Below are 15,010 nucleotides of genomic sequence, written 5' to 3'. Positions count from 1 at the left end.
GGAGTAACTTATACCCTTCAATCTCTAATTCTGGGAGAAAGTGTATGTCTGCAGTGTGTATCCATGACTCAGTGATAGCTATCATACCAAATTTCTCTACGCACGCCTTTCCCCTCAATAAATGTATCATATTCCTAATAATTCTACTGTTTGTATAGTACACATTTAGACCTACCCCTTGCTTTACCCTGCAGCTGCTATTAGTAGTAGTACATTTAATGTTCCCACTAGGTATTGCCATCTTAAGCCCTTTCTTACCTACCCTAAAAAACCCTGCGGGCTCCCAATCCACGTTCAAGGGGATTAGACAAGATCTGTACCCCCTCCATTGTGTATTGGTATTGTGGTTTCCTTGCTCACCCTTGTTACTATGATCTCTCTCTCTCTCTCTCTCTCTCTCTCTCTCTCTCTCTCTCTCTCTCTCTCTCTCTCTCTCTCTCTCTCTCTCTCTCTCTCTCTCTCTCTCTCTCTCTCTCTCTCTCTCTCTCTCTCTTACACACACCCAACCGCACCCACGCCCACAAAGAAAAATTGCAGAGATGTGTAACGTGTGTCCGTGTGTGTGTGGGTAGGAGGGAGGGGGGCTGCAGAATCTTTCAATACAGTACTCTTTCAAAACATGCTCACCTTCATAACGACACCACCCCACCTCTCCTCCTCCTCCTCCTTTCTGAAGCTGCTAACCCCACCCTTATTCCCCTGTCTGTTTGTATCTCTCATTTCTTTCTTTCTCTCTTTCACACACACACACACACACACACACACACACACACACACACACACACACACACACACACACACACACACACACACACACACACACACACACCTTCACTAATCTTTTTCCTCTTTTCCTGCTGTCCTAATTAACCTTCACCCTCTTTTCATCCCTCCGTTAAGCCTCAGGTCAAGTCATTACCGGCTTAGGTTTGGTCTTCCGAAGGGTGACGGGAACTGTCTCGTGACATCTCTGACTCGTGCAGCAGTTTCCGAAAAGTGTTTACCAACACATTTTAGTAATGTTCTAGTTATTCGCCTGGATGTTTTTTCATCGCAGGCAACAGAGCATCCATTTTTGGTGAGGACTGAACGTCTCAGAACACAACTCTGACAGTACTTGACCACATAATACAAGATCAATGAAAGCACACCCATCCATCCAAAACAGCCATGCTGACAATAAACCAATCAGCAGCACGGGGCTGTCAGGCTCCAGGCGGATCCTCCGAAAATGGGGGGACTCTCGCCACTGAAGGCCGCCGTGACTATAGTTAATCAGTTAGGTAGGTGGTAAGTTTGTTAGTTACTTAGTTAGGCTTGCTTGCTTTAAACTTGCTACTTATTTGCTTGAAATGAAACATGTTAAAATTTTATCTAATGCTAAAGCAAATCTTAAATTACCGATTGGCAACAAAATGCACAATACATAGCCTACTAAGAACGGGTATAATTACACAATCATTCACTCGAGTAACACACACACACACACACACACACACACACACACACACACACACACACACACACACAGAGCTCACTCCTCTTTCCCTCCCCACTCACACTAATGTCACACCTAAGACACTCTAAGATCAAAACAAGCCCCGTCACTCTTCACCCACCCTTCCTCCACCTCCAACACACCCTCACACCCTGTACCCACCCTTCCTCCACTAGGGGTGGGCAGGTACCGGTACCAGTACCGGTACTAAAGGTACCAGCTAAACGGTACGGTGCCAGTACCAGATTGCTCGGATTTATTTATTGGATTTATTGATAATTCTTCATGTCCGATTTTTTTTTTTAGGTTGCTAATAAATATTGTTATTGGTATTAGACTATGATCGAATACATCCATAATAACTATACATGCTATTTTTTTTCTTCGAAAAAATAGATATTCACTTCATTCAGAGAGAGAGAGAGAGAGAGAGAGAGAGAGAGAGAGAGAGAGAGAGAGAGAGAGAAACGGAAAGCAGGACAAGATGGTGGGAACTTGGGGAGACAGTCAGCGGGGCAGTGACAGCGTCTACACACAGGGCCCATACCGCGTGATACCACATGGAGGTGGGCGAGCGCCGAGCGTCACTAAGATCCAAACGGTACCGGTACTAGCGGCAATACTCAGTGCCGAGTGATCATGAGGCTTCGCGGCACCCGAGTGATCATGACGCTTCCCGGCACCCGGAGTGATCATGAGGCTTCGCGGCACCAGGTACCGGTACCGGGTGCCGTGAAGCCTCATGATCACTCGGGTGCAGCGAAGCTTCATGATCACTCGGCACTGAGCATTGCCGCTAGTACCGGTACCGTTTGGATCTTAGTGACGCTCGGCACTCGCCCGCCTCCATGTGGTATCACGCGGTATGGGCCCTGTGTGGAGACGCTGAGTCACTGCCTCGCTGACCGTTTCCCCAAGTTCCCACCATTTTGTCCTGCTCTTCGTTTCCATCACAGCTCCCGTTTCCATTATTTTATTATTTTATTTATTCATTGGAGTTACTGGATAATTCTTGATGTCGGATTCTTTTTCTTTTTTAGGTTGCTAATAAATATTGTTATTGTTATTAGACTATGATCGAGTACAATCATAATAACTATACATGCTATTTTTTTATCGAAAAAATAAATATTCACTTCATTTAGAGAGAGAGAGAGAGAGAGAGAGAGAGAGAGAGAGAGAGAGAGAGAGAGAGAGAGAGAGAGAGAGAGAGAGAGAGTTTTCTTTACAGGAAATTTATTTGGGAATTTCATCAGAAGTCATTAAGATAAAAAAATACTCCTTCGGGTACCGGTACCGGTACCGGTACTAACGGTACCTGAGTTTTCGGTACCGGTACTACCGGTACTCAAATTAACGGTACTTGCCCATCCCTATCCCCCACCCCCAACACACTCTGTACCCAACCTTCCTCCACCTCCAACACACCCTCACACCCTGTACCCACCCTTTCTCTACCTCCAGGGGGGGCATGCAGTCTCGCGGTTTGAAGCCACTAAACTGTCAGTCGGCCATATTGTTCAAGCCGGGGAGGAGTGGCCAAATGGATGTACATCCATGAGCGGCCGGCCAGAACACGTGTCCGCGTGTGACATTTCTAACTTGTATTTGTAAAGGAGACCGCACATCTTGGTGATGAATTGTCCTCACCGCATTTCTTGGTGATCTTGAATACATTACCGCGCTTCTTGAATATCATGTACAGTATTTTCTTATCTCTTACATTATATTTACAGTAATAAATTACGAAGCTGATTCACAGACAGGTGTACGAAGAGATAATGAAACTACTGTTCATGTCTCCTACTGAGGTTAAGATCTATTTTACAGCAGTCATTACATCACCTTGCCTGACCTTACGTCACCAGCAATCTGACCAAACACTTGAAAGTAATGTATTCGTGCATAATGTGCATAAGGGTGGAGGCTCATTGCTCCAACCTTTTCACAAATCAGACACTAACCAGTAATGGCATGGGCTTGGTGGGAGGGTGTGTAAGACGACGTCAGGTCAGGTGAGATCACTAATCCCTTAATGTGGAATATTTCATCAGGGTGTGTCAGGTATAAGCGTGTGTCTGGTGTTAGAACGGGAGTAATTTTGTCCAGTGTAGCACAAGCAGCAGTCAGAGCAAGAGTTCGTGTGTGTCCGTGTCTGTGTTGGCTTCATTTTCAATGCCTACCAGATGCATTGCATTTTGTGCAAGGAAAATAATGCCCAGAAGTCTCATCCATCCACCTCTTTTCACAGGTAAGTATCTGATTAATCAGTTTATTTTATTTATTTAATTGTACAATATTAAAAGAAATAGTGCGATCTGTCATAAGCGGCAGGGAATTCCTGTTGCCGCACGCCGGGAAATTTCTTGCAAACCAGGCAGCAGAGCCTGACAATATGTTATGGAATACAGGACATGTTCAACTGAATGGGAATATTACAATTTAAGGCTACTTTTTTTGTAGGCTTCCGAAGGACCCGTGCAGAAGGGAAAAATGGATCTCTGCGCTGCGAAGAAACAACTACACACCGGGCAAAAAGGCGTGTCTTTGCTCCAAACATTTTGCCCCGGAAGACATTGACAGGACGTCTCTGTGTCGTGTGAAGATACGAGACAATGCTGTGCCAAGTATATTCCCCTTTCCCGCCAGTGCACCACCCACACCAGTGCCCGCAGTGCCCTCCTCTCCCGCCAGTGCACCACCCACACCAGTGCCCGCAGTGCCCTCCTCTCCCGCCAGTGTACTACCCACACCAGTGCCCGCAGAGCCCTCCTCTCCCGCCAGTGCACTACCCACACCAGTGCCCGCAGAGCCCTCCTCTCCAGCCAGTGCACTACCCACACCAGTGCCCGCAGTGCCCTCCTCTCCCGCCAGTGTACTACCCACACCAGTGCCCGCAGAGCCCTCCTCTCCAGCAAGTGCACTACCCACACCAGTGCCCGCAATGCCCTCCTCTCCAGCCAGTGTACTACCCACACCAGTGCCCGCAGAGCCCTCCTCTCCCGCAAGTGCACTACCCACACCAGTGCCCGCAGTGCCCTCCTCTCCCGCCAGTGCATTACCCACACCAGTGCCCGCAGAGCCCTCCTCTCCCGCCAGTGCTCTACCCACACCAGTGCCCGCAGTGCCCTCCTCTCCCGCCAGTGCTCTACCCACACCAGTGCCCGCAGTGCCCTCCTCTCCCGCCAGTGCACTACCCACACCAGTGCCCGCAGTGCCCTCGCCTCCCGCCAGTGCACTACCCACACCAGTGCCCGCAGTGCCCTCCTCTCCCGCCAGTGCTCTACCCACACCAGTGCCCGCAGTGCCCTCCTCTCCCGCCAGTGCACTACCCACACCAGTGCCCGCAGTGCCCTCGCCTCCCGCCAGTGCATTACCCACACCAGTGCCCGCAGAGCCCTCCTCTCCCGCCAGTGCACTACCCACACCAGTGCCCGCAGAGCTCTCCTCTCCCGCCAGTGTACTACCCACACCAGTGCCCGCAGAGCCCTCCTCTCCCGCCAGTGCACTACCCACACCAGTGCCCGCAGAGCCCTCCTCTCCCGCCAGTGCACTACCCAAACCAGTGCCCGCAATGCCCTCCTCTCCAGCCAGTGTACTACCCACACCAGTGCCCGCAGTGCCCTCCTCTCCAGCCAGTGCACTACCCACACCAGTGCCCGCAGTGCCCTCCTCTCCCGCCAGTGCACTACCCACACCAGTGCCCGCAGTGCCCTCCTCTCCAGCCAGTGTACTACCCACACCAGTGCCCGCAGTGCCCTCCTCTCCCGCCAGTGCACTACCCACACCAGTGCCCGCAGTGCCCTCGCCTCCCGCCAGTGCATTACCCACACCAGTGCCCGCAATGCCCTCCTCTCCAGCCAGTGTACTACCCACACCAGTGCCCGCAGTGCCCTCCTCTCCCGCCAGTGCACTACCCACACCAGTGCCCGCAGTGCCCTCCTCTCCCGCCAGTGCACTACCCACACCAGTGCCCGCAGTGCCCTCCTCTCCCGCCAGTGCACTACCCACACCAGTGCCCGCAATGCCCTCCTCTCCAGCCAGTGTACTACCCACACCAGTGCCCGCAGAGCCCTCCTCTCCAGCCAGTGCACTACCCACACCAGTGCCCGCAGAGCCCTCCTCTCCCGCCAGTGTACTACCCACACCAGTGCCCGCAGTGCCCTCCTCTCGGGCCAGTGCTCTACCCACACCAGTGCCGCAGAGCTCTCCTCTCCCGCCAGTGCACTACCCACACCAGTGCCCGCAGAGCCCTCCTCTCCAGCCAGTGCACTACCCACACCAGTGCCCGCAGTGCCCTCCTCTCCAGCCAGTGCACTACCCACACCAGTGCCCGCAGTGCCCTCCTCTCCCGCCAGTGCACTACCCACACCAGTGCCCGCAGTGCCCTCCTCTCCCGCCAGTGCACTACCCACACCAGTGCCCGCAGTGCCCTCCTCTCCCGCCAGTGCACTACCCACACCAGTGCCCGCAATGCCCCCCTCTCTCGACAGTGCACTACCCACACCAGTGCCCGCAGAGCCCTCCTCTCCCGCCAGTGTACTACCCACACCAGTGCCCGCAGAGCCCTCCTCTCCCGCCAGTGCACTACCCACACCAGTGCCCGCAGTGCCCTCCTCTCCCGCCAGTGCATTACCCACACCAGTGCCCGCAGAGCCCTCCTCTCCAGCCAGTGCACTACCCACACCAGTGCCCGCAGTGCCCTCCTCTCCCGCCAGTGCACTACCCACACCAGTGCCCGCAGTGCCCTCCTCTCCCGCCAGTGCACTACCCACACCAGTGCCTGCAGTGCCTCCTCTCCCGCCAGTGCACTACCCACACCAGTGCCCGCAGTGCCCTCCTCTCCAGCCAGTGTACTACCCACACCAGTGCCCGCAGTGCCCTCCTCTCCAGCCAGTGTACTACCCACACCAGTGCCCGCAATGCCCTCCTCTCCAGCCAGTGTACTACCCACACCAGTGCCCGCAGTGCCCTCCTCTCCAGCCAGTGTACTACCCACACCAGTGCCCGCAGTGCCCTCCTCTCCCGCCAGTGCACTACCCACACCAGTGCCCGCAGAGCCCTCCTCTCCCGCCAGTGCACTACCCACACCAGTGCCCGCAGTGCCCTCCTCTCCAGCCAGTGCACTACCCACACCAGTGCCCGCAGTGCCCTCCTCTCCCGCCAGTGATCTACCCACACCAGTGCCCGCAGTGCCCTCCTCTCCCGCCAGTGCACCACACACACCAGTGCCCGCAGTGCCCCCCTCTCCCGCCAGTGCACTACCCACACCAGTGCCCGCAGTGCCCTCCTCTCCAGCCAGTGCACTACCCACACCAGTGCCCGCAGTGCCCTCCTCTCCCGCCAGTGCACTACCCACACCAGTGCCTGCAGTGCCCTCCTCTCCCGCCAGTGCACTACCCACACCAGTGCCCGCAGTGCCCTCCTCTCCCGCCAGTGCATTACCCACACCAGTGCCCGCAGAGCCCTCCTCTCCCGCCAGTGCACTACCCACACCAGTGCCCGCAGAGCTCTCCTCTCCCGCCAGTGTACTACCCACACCAGTGCCCGCAGAGCCCTCCTCTCCCGCCAGTGCACTACCCACACCAGTGCCCGCAGAGCCCTCCTCTCCCGCCAGTGCACTACCCACACCAGTGCCCGCAGAGCGCTCCTCTCCCGCCAGTGCACTACCCACACCAGTGCCCGCAGTGCCCTCCTCTCCCGCCAGTGCACTACCCACACCAGTGCCCGCAGAGCCCTCCTCTCCCGCCAGTGCACTACCCACACCAGTGCCCGCAGAGCCCCCCTCTCCCGCCAGTGCACTACCCACACCAGTGCCCGCAGTGCCCCCCTCTCCCGCCAGTGCACTATCTACATCAGAGTCACCCACAAAAGGTTAGAAGAGAAAACTGGAGAAATGTGGAGCAAAGCTCAGGGTGGCAAGAAAGAGAGTAAAAGTTTTACAGCAGAAAACCCGACGACTTAGAGCTTAAAACGCTGATTTGTGTTCAGTGATTACTTCACTGAGAGAGAAAAACTTTTTAGGTGAAAACAGTTTGTCTGTTTTAGAGTCTTGCGCCAGCGGGGTGAGTGATCTTGTGCAGAGACAGATAAAGAAAAATTGTGGTAGTCCGCTACCCGCTCACTATAGTTCTGCACTGAAAAGTTTTGCCTCGACACTAAATTTTTACTCGTCAAGTGCTTACAAGTACGTAAGAAAAACATTTGATACCTGCCTCCCACATCCGCGAACAGTGTGGAAATGGTACAGTTCAGTTGAAATTACGCCTAGATTTACAGAAACATCGTTCAATGCACTTAAGCAGCACGTTAAATTTTCCCTGGGAACTAACAATGTTTTTTCAATAATTTTGGATGAAATGGCGATTCGTCAAAATGTTGAGTGGGATGGGAAAAAGTATGAAGGGTTCATTAACATGGAAACTGAGCTGGACGACGACTGTCTGCCCGTAGCCAAAGAAGCTCTATGTTTCATGGTTGTGTCACATACCTCTACTTCCAAGGTGCCAATAGGTTACTTTCTGATTGATGGACTTGGAGTTATTGAGAGAGGTAATTTACTGCACTCAGCTGGGGTAAATATTGTGTCATTGACATTTGATGGTGCAGCTGCTAATGTTGTGATGGTGAAATACCTTGGCTGCAACTTAGATCCCAACAACATTAAGTCACATATCATTCACCCTGCTACAGGCAAGCTAGTTTGTGTTTTTTTGGACCCGTGTCATATGTTCAAACTTGTCAGAAATTCTTTTGGCGACCTGAAGAAGTTTCTTGATGGAAAAGGCAATGTAATTGAGTGGGAGTTTATTGAAAAACTTCATTATCTGCAAGAAAAAGAGGGTCTACATCTCGGAAACAAGCTAAGGGGTGCATACATTGAGTACAAGAAGAAAATTCTGAATGTCAAATTAGCTGCCCAGGTGCTCAGTGGCTCGGTTGCTGACTCTCTAAAGTTTTGTTTGAACCAAAACATACAAGAATTTCAAGGTTGCCAAGGCATAATAGAATTTATTCGTGCTTTCAGTGCGCTATTTGATATCATGAACTCGCGCAATTGGTGTAGCTACGGGTGGAAGCAACCTTTGCAAATAAGCAATAATTCAGAGGTGATGAATTTCATTGCAAATATAAAAAAAAAAAACATGTAACTTCATTAATACTACCTGGAGGTGTACCAGTTACTTAATCAAGAAGGAAAACCGGCTTCGTCAGTTTCCTTATTTGTTGTAAGAGCCTCGAAGTACTAAATGAAATGTTAATTGTTTATTCGGAGCCACTGCTGAAGTATCTACTAACTTATAAGATGACCCAAGATCACGTTGAGTTATTTTTTGGCAAAATCAGAAGTATCGGAGGATGCAATACCAGTCCCTCAGCTCGCCAGTTTTCGTCTGCGTACAAGAAAATTTTGACAAATCACGAAATTGAGGAAGTAGCTCGTGGTAACTGCATACCCTTAGATTGTGTCCCCATACTTACTGCTTCTGGTCATGTACCATCGAGTTCTGTAATCAACAGCTCTTATGCTAAAAGCAGAGTCGCAAAGCAGGATTTAACTTCCAATACCGAGGAATATGATGTCTTTCATGTGGCAAATAAAGAACCTATTTCTGTTACGCTATTTTCCCTTGTTTGTGAAAGCATTGTAAGTTATATTGCTGGCTTTGTTTGTGTCAAACTGAAAAAAACATTGATCTGTGAAACTTGCTGTAATGTAACACATGATGTTTACAAATCGCATGGGCTGATTAGTGTAAAAAACAAGGGCAACCTGTGTTTTCCATCAAAAGATGTGATAAGCACATGTATAGAATGCGAAAAAAAAATCAAAGAAAAGTACTGATAGGCAGCAACAAGCATCCCTACGCAAGCCTTTCAACGTATGCTTGCCATTAAATTATTATTGAAGTGCTGTATTTTCAGATCTGTCCAGTCATACGATGGAAAGTGAGCCTCTAAATAATCATCTGGTTCTACTTATCAAGGCATTTGCTGAAAATTATCTGCAGGTCAGATACAAATATTCATGCAAACAGTTTACATTAAGAAAAACTTCATTAAAAAAAGGTAAAAAGCAGAGCAACGCTCAATAAACTAATATTGTTTAATGGGTTGAAGAATGTTTGGTAAGGGTAGCTCAAGTATTTGTTAAGATGCAATAAAGGATAAGAATGAAAAATTATTTTTATTTCATACGTCTGCATGTTCAAGTGCTGGAAAACAGTAGGAATAGAAAATAAAAACATTACGGTACCCCATGGATGCGGTACTCAAAGGGCAAGCGCCCTCCATGTTAGGCGCGCTCCATACTCGTATTCGTACCTTACGGCTTGAACAATATGGCGGCCGATTTGACAGCTGAGACTACGAAAACTGCCTTCACTCACCAGTACAGCGCGCTTGGGGCTGAGGGCCTTTCCACCCTTAATACCTCCAGGTCCACCTCCAACACACCTCACACCCTGTACCCATCCTTCCTCCACCTCCAACACACCCTCACACCCTGTACCCACCCTTTCTCTATTCCACCACACCCTGTGCCCATCCCTTCCACCCCAAACACACCCACTTACCCTATACCCACCTTCTTCACCTTATACCTACCCTTCCTCCACTTCCTCGCGCCCTATAACCACCTTCATCACCTTGTACCCACCCTTCCTCCACCCGAAACATACCCACACACCCTATACCCACCGCCTTCCCACCCCAAACACCCCCTCCACTCACCCACAACGTCGAGCCTGAAGCGGCGGAATATCTTGGGTAGAGTCCCTTGATAGAGAGAGTCCCGACAACCTAAGATTTGGAAGCCTGTTTTCGCCGCGTTTTTCAAACGCTAGCACACGCTCTCTTTTGTATTTCTGTTTCACAGCCATACGGGTCGTCCACTGAAACTGAGCACATTTATGTCAAACCTGCACACCTTCCCCTAACGGCCAGCAAGGAGCCAGCAGCCAGCGGGCTCTGGGAACGTAAATAAGAGACAGTTTATGTCTACACCAACAGGTATCGCCATCCCACCATTACGCCCTTATACTTTACCATAATTTGGTCACTAGCCGTTGTAATGTGCCGTAAGAAGGTGACAGGAGATTATTATTAGCCTTACGATCAGCCACTGTCTCAGTATAGGCACTCAGTAACCCACGCAGCCTGAGATATATGCGTGTCACGGCGGGCTGCTAACGGCAGCGCTCAGAGGGTACCGAGAGATGTCACACAAGTCTGGGTGCTTCTCTTTGAGTGTTGCTACTGTGATGGATGGATTTAATAATACTTATCGCTGTAAAACATTATCGGCAGCAGTGGGGGAAGTCTTTCTCTTACCTACATATCCCTTCATCGCCTGACCCTTGCCTGCAGGGAGGGACGCTGCCTCCTGAAAGTCATGAGCCTTGATATACTTGTCATTGGCCACGTGGCTGACACACTACCCAAGCTCCGTCAATGCAAAGGCACTTTGCTTCCTTTCCGTTACCTGCTTGCAGGAAACTTTAGCATACTGAGAGAAAATTAATGTAAACTAATTATCTGGGGGTGGAGGGGGCCCTGATTCCATTACTCGCCGTGCTGCTCTCTTTATTCTGTTAACACACACACACACACACACACACACACACACACACACACACACACACACACTATTGCTGCAATAAATGTTTTGCGCGATTCCAAGGTATTGTAAAGAGTAGTCATCAATGATTATAATTCAATAACATTTAATTTAATTTAAATACTTATTGTTGATTACAAAAAAATAATACAGTAAAATACTAATGTCATGATAAACGTGTTTCATTTTGGTTGAGGGTGAAAATAGCTAGGTTTAGAGAATACTGTAGGAAAATGTCTTCAACATATTTTAATGACATTGGTACCCATGACAATGAAGACTGTGCAACCTTATATATTAGGCTATTAAATAAAGATGCACTTATAACCCAACCGAAAGGAGTTTCTAGCTGAAGACCCTTCACATGATTAAATAGTAACCTAGCCTATCACCGCTGAAACAGTAATATTTCCCAGCAAAATCTCATAAACGAGTAATAATAATGGAAACGGTTACCACAGTGATGACTAGCAAATAAAATCAAAACAAATAACGTGTTAACTTTTAGAGTGAGTTGGGTGTGATTCTAGAGTTTTACCAAGACAGATATGGCTCACCAAATAAGTGTTCATTAAACTCTTGTAACACGTCCAGCCTATTAGACTGTGGCCTTGATGAGTGTGAAATATCCATTGTGAGTCTGTAATAACAGCTAGAGCCCTATGGGAGAGATCACATCCAATAATTTTGGCCATAAGGGCCACAGCTTCCCTCATCATGGCTGGACCTGAGGTGAACGATTGTTTCAGTTCTTGCAGCTGTGCCTCTCTCACAATGATTTCCATAGACAGTACAAAGGAAGGGCGGTTATGACAGCAAGACACACACAATGGCAGTGTGTGTGTCTTGTTGTCATAACCGATGGTTTCCTCCCAAGACGACTGACTGTTAGCACACCTCTGTCTGTCTTCTCAGCGGCCTTGTAGCTAAATTATGCACTTTGTATCCTCTCTGTGGCATGTTGCTACAGCCGAAGGCTAGGCAGCAAGGCATTGTTACATTAAAAAGCAGCCGAATCCGCTTCCAAAATAGGTAAAATTATGTTTTTATTACCTCAGTTCAAAGTCGGCGCGGTGCTCGAAGGGCCAAAAATGGCGCCCATCAGCCTTATATACAGGGCCGCCTATGCCTATGTCTCTCTCTATAAAGGGACTCTAATCTTGGGCTGCGTGGACACCTGGCACTCGTAGAGGCCGGCGTCGGTGATGGTGGGCCGGTCCACCTCCAGGCTCCAGAAGGGCGAGCCGGGTAGGTGCAGCGCGCAGAACCTCGTGTCCGTCGTGTACGTAAAGTTACCTGTGGTCAGCACGTGCAGGTCCTGGCGCCTGATCCACGACACCTGGGGGGGAGAACACCTGATGTAGTGCGGGAGAAATGGGTGTTTTGTTTTCTTGATGTAATGGTTGATGAGGTGCCGGGTTTTAATTAAGGGATGAAATTATTATAGGAATATCAGGTGCTTTTGTCTGATTCGTGACACCTGCAGGTGAAGAATACCTGGTTGTATGTCCGAGGGGAGTAATTGTGTTTGAAATGGTTTCAAGGTTATAAGGGCCGCATTATTATATGAGTCAGCAGTGTTGGTAAGCCTGTGAATGATGTGTCTCCCTGGTGGCAGTGATCATGCCAGCGTGGGGCGTACAAGTAACCATGGCGGTGTACAGTGATCCCCGCGCCGCCTCACGCAGAGGAATGGTCTATATCATGTAGTCTGGAGAGAAATCCTTCGTTTATAGTGAAATATTCAGGCAGTAACAAGCGAGTGGTGAGGCAACGTTGGAAATGCTGTGATATTTTAGTATCATTATCTAACTAAACAGTGGAATAAACTATTTATTTAGTAGCAAACTTCATTAGCAACCCCTATTATTCACTGGAAAACAACCAAAATGAACCAGGTTTCATAATTCATGTCGACAAACCTATTGAGGCATTGTGGGTAAAATAAAGGCGCATCGGTGACGTCACGAAGAGCCCAGAGTGCCGCGCAGCTTGCCGAAGTGAGGGTGTGTCCGTGTGCCGTGCGCGTTGGGGTCTCCGGCGGGTGTGTCGAGCGTGTCGTGTGTCGTGTGGCTGGCGGCATCAGGTTGAGGCGGCCACAACGCGAGGATCAAGGTGAGGAACAGTGTGGTGTGGTTCTCGCAGGAAAGGACACGGTATGTGGACCATAAACGAGGCAGGGGAGGTTGGTGGGTAGGATGGAGTCGAGTCCTCCCGTCTGAAGCCTTGTCCTGCAAGTTTGCTCCTTCCCATACGACTTTTCTTGATTATTGCAGTGATTATGAGGCTTGTCCATGTTTAGAATCGCTTGGGGAGTGAATCGAGGGTATCCAAAGACGTATAATTAGTATTATTTGAAGAAGTTTGTTCCGTGCTGTGATTGGCTGCCGACCGTGACGTCATTGGTGCCTTGCCGGTGATGTTGACGCCCCGGCGGTGATCGGAGAGTGAGTCGCGCATCCTCCCGCCCAGGGGCGGCGTGTGTGTGTGTAGCGTGTGTGTGTAGCGTGTGCGGGGCCTCAGCCTGACACAGTGCTTGGGAAGGAGTGGGCGAAGGGGCGGGAAGCTTGAGTGTGAGACAGTGAAGAGGAAAGTCGTCGTTCCTCAGGCTGCTGGGAGATGTAGGAGAGGGGGAAGGAGGGAGGGTGATGGGGAGGGAGAGGAGGGTCATATGAGGAGCAAGACAAGCCGAAGCAAGTCTCGATAATGTGTTGGTTTGACGTAATACATATGATTGATTTTGCTGTATGGTTGTTTTAGCTTAGAACTATTACGGGCTAAGATTCGCTTTAGTACCGTGCCAGTATCTCATTACCTTCCTTATGAAACATCACTATCTACTCATATATCTTTTCTACAAACCTTCAACAGTCATGGAAACACTTTGAAAATCCAATTCAAGGAGTTTTTTTTTTTTACTCCTGAAAATAGGGGATAATGTTTACGAAAACGCGTCACCTCCAGTGGTGCTGGCCGCGGCGACGGTGGTGCCGCCGCCGCAAAATAGCTCGCAGAAGGTTTAGAGTGAGGAGCATATTTAAACCACTCCAACCGAAATTTACGACCCCCTCGACCCCCCCTTCTAACCAGGGGGGGCCCTGCCCCTCCCCTCCCCCCCACATGTATATGCGACCTATTTCTGCGAGGAGGTATTTCTCGCAACACCGGCTGCACCGCCGCCGCGGCCGTCGCCAGAGCAAACCTGTTACTTTTATGCGAATACCGCGAATTTTATCATGGAGCATGAATATAATCTAACCTAACCTTAGCTAACCTTACCTAACCTAATAAAACCCTCTGCGAGCTATTTTGCGGCGGCGGCGGCACCATCGCCGCGGCCGCCGCCAGAGGAGGCGACGCGCTTTCGTAAACATTATCCCCTATTTTCAAGAGTAAAAAAAAGTCCTTGAATTGGATTTTGAAAGCGTTTCCATGACTGTTGAAGGTTTGTAGAAAAGATATGTGAAGAGCTACTGATGTGTCATAAGGTAGGTAACGAGATACTGCCACGGGACTAAAACGAATCTTAACCTGTTTATCATCCATAAGGCTTCCGGTGACGACGTAACGAGCGAAGTATCCTGAGATAACAATTATTACACGTGATTCACTTCCCTCCCCTCTCCCCCGTCCCCCAACAGCCAAGATAACCCAAATATATGTGTTATGCACCTACACGGTGCCCTGCGCAGTATCAGATCAAGATCAAGAGCTTGTCAAGGATCCGTACTGGTGTTCTGAGCGGTGTCGTTCTGCGCGGGCCTGAGTGAAGCTGCCCGGCGCTTTGTAACTCATCACGACTCATTTAGCCTCTACAAATCTGCAGAAGCTGTCTTACTTCACCCAACGTAACCTTTTAATTCCCTCCTTATTTCAATATTTTTTTCTAATAT

Source organism: Eriocheir sinensis, unplaced genomic scaffold (genome assembly GCF_024679095.1).
Source record: "Eriocheir sinensis breed Jianghai 21 unplaced genomic scaffold, ASM2467909v1 Scaffold680, whole genome shotgun sequence".
NCBI lineage: Eukaryota > Metazoa > Arthropoda > Malacostraca > Decapoda > Varunidae > Eriocheir > Eriocheir sinensis.
Note: the sequence above shows the minus strand (reverse complement) of the source record.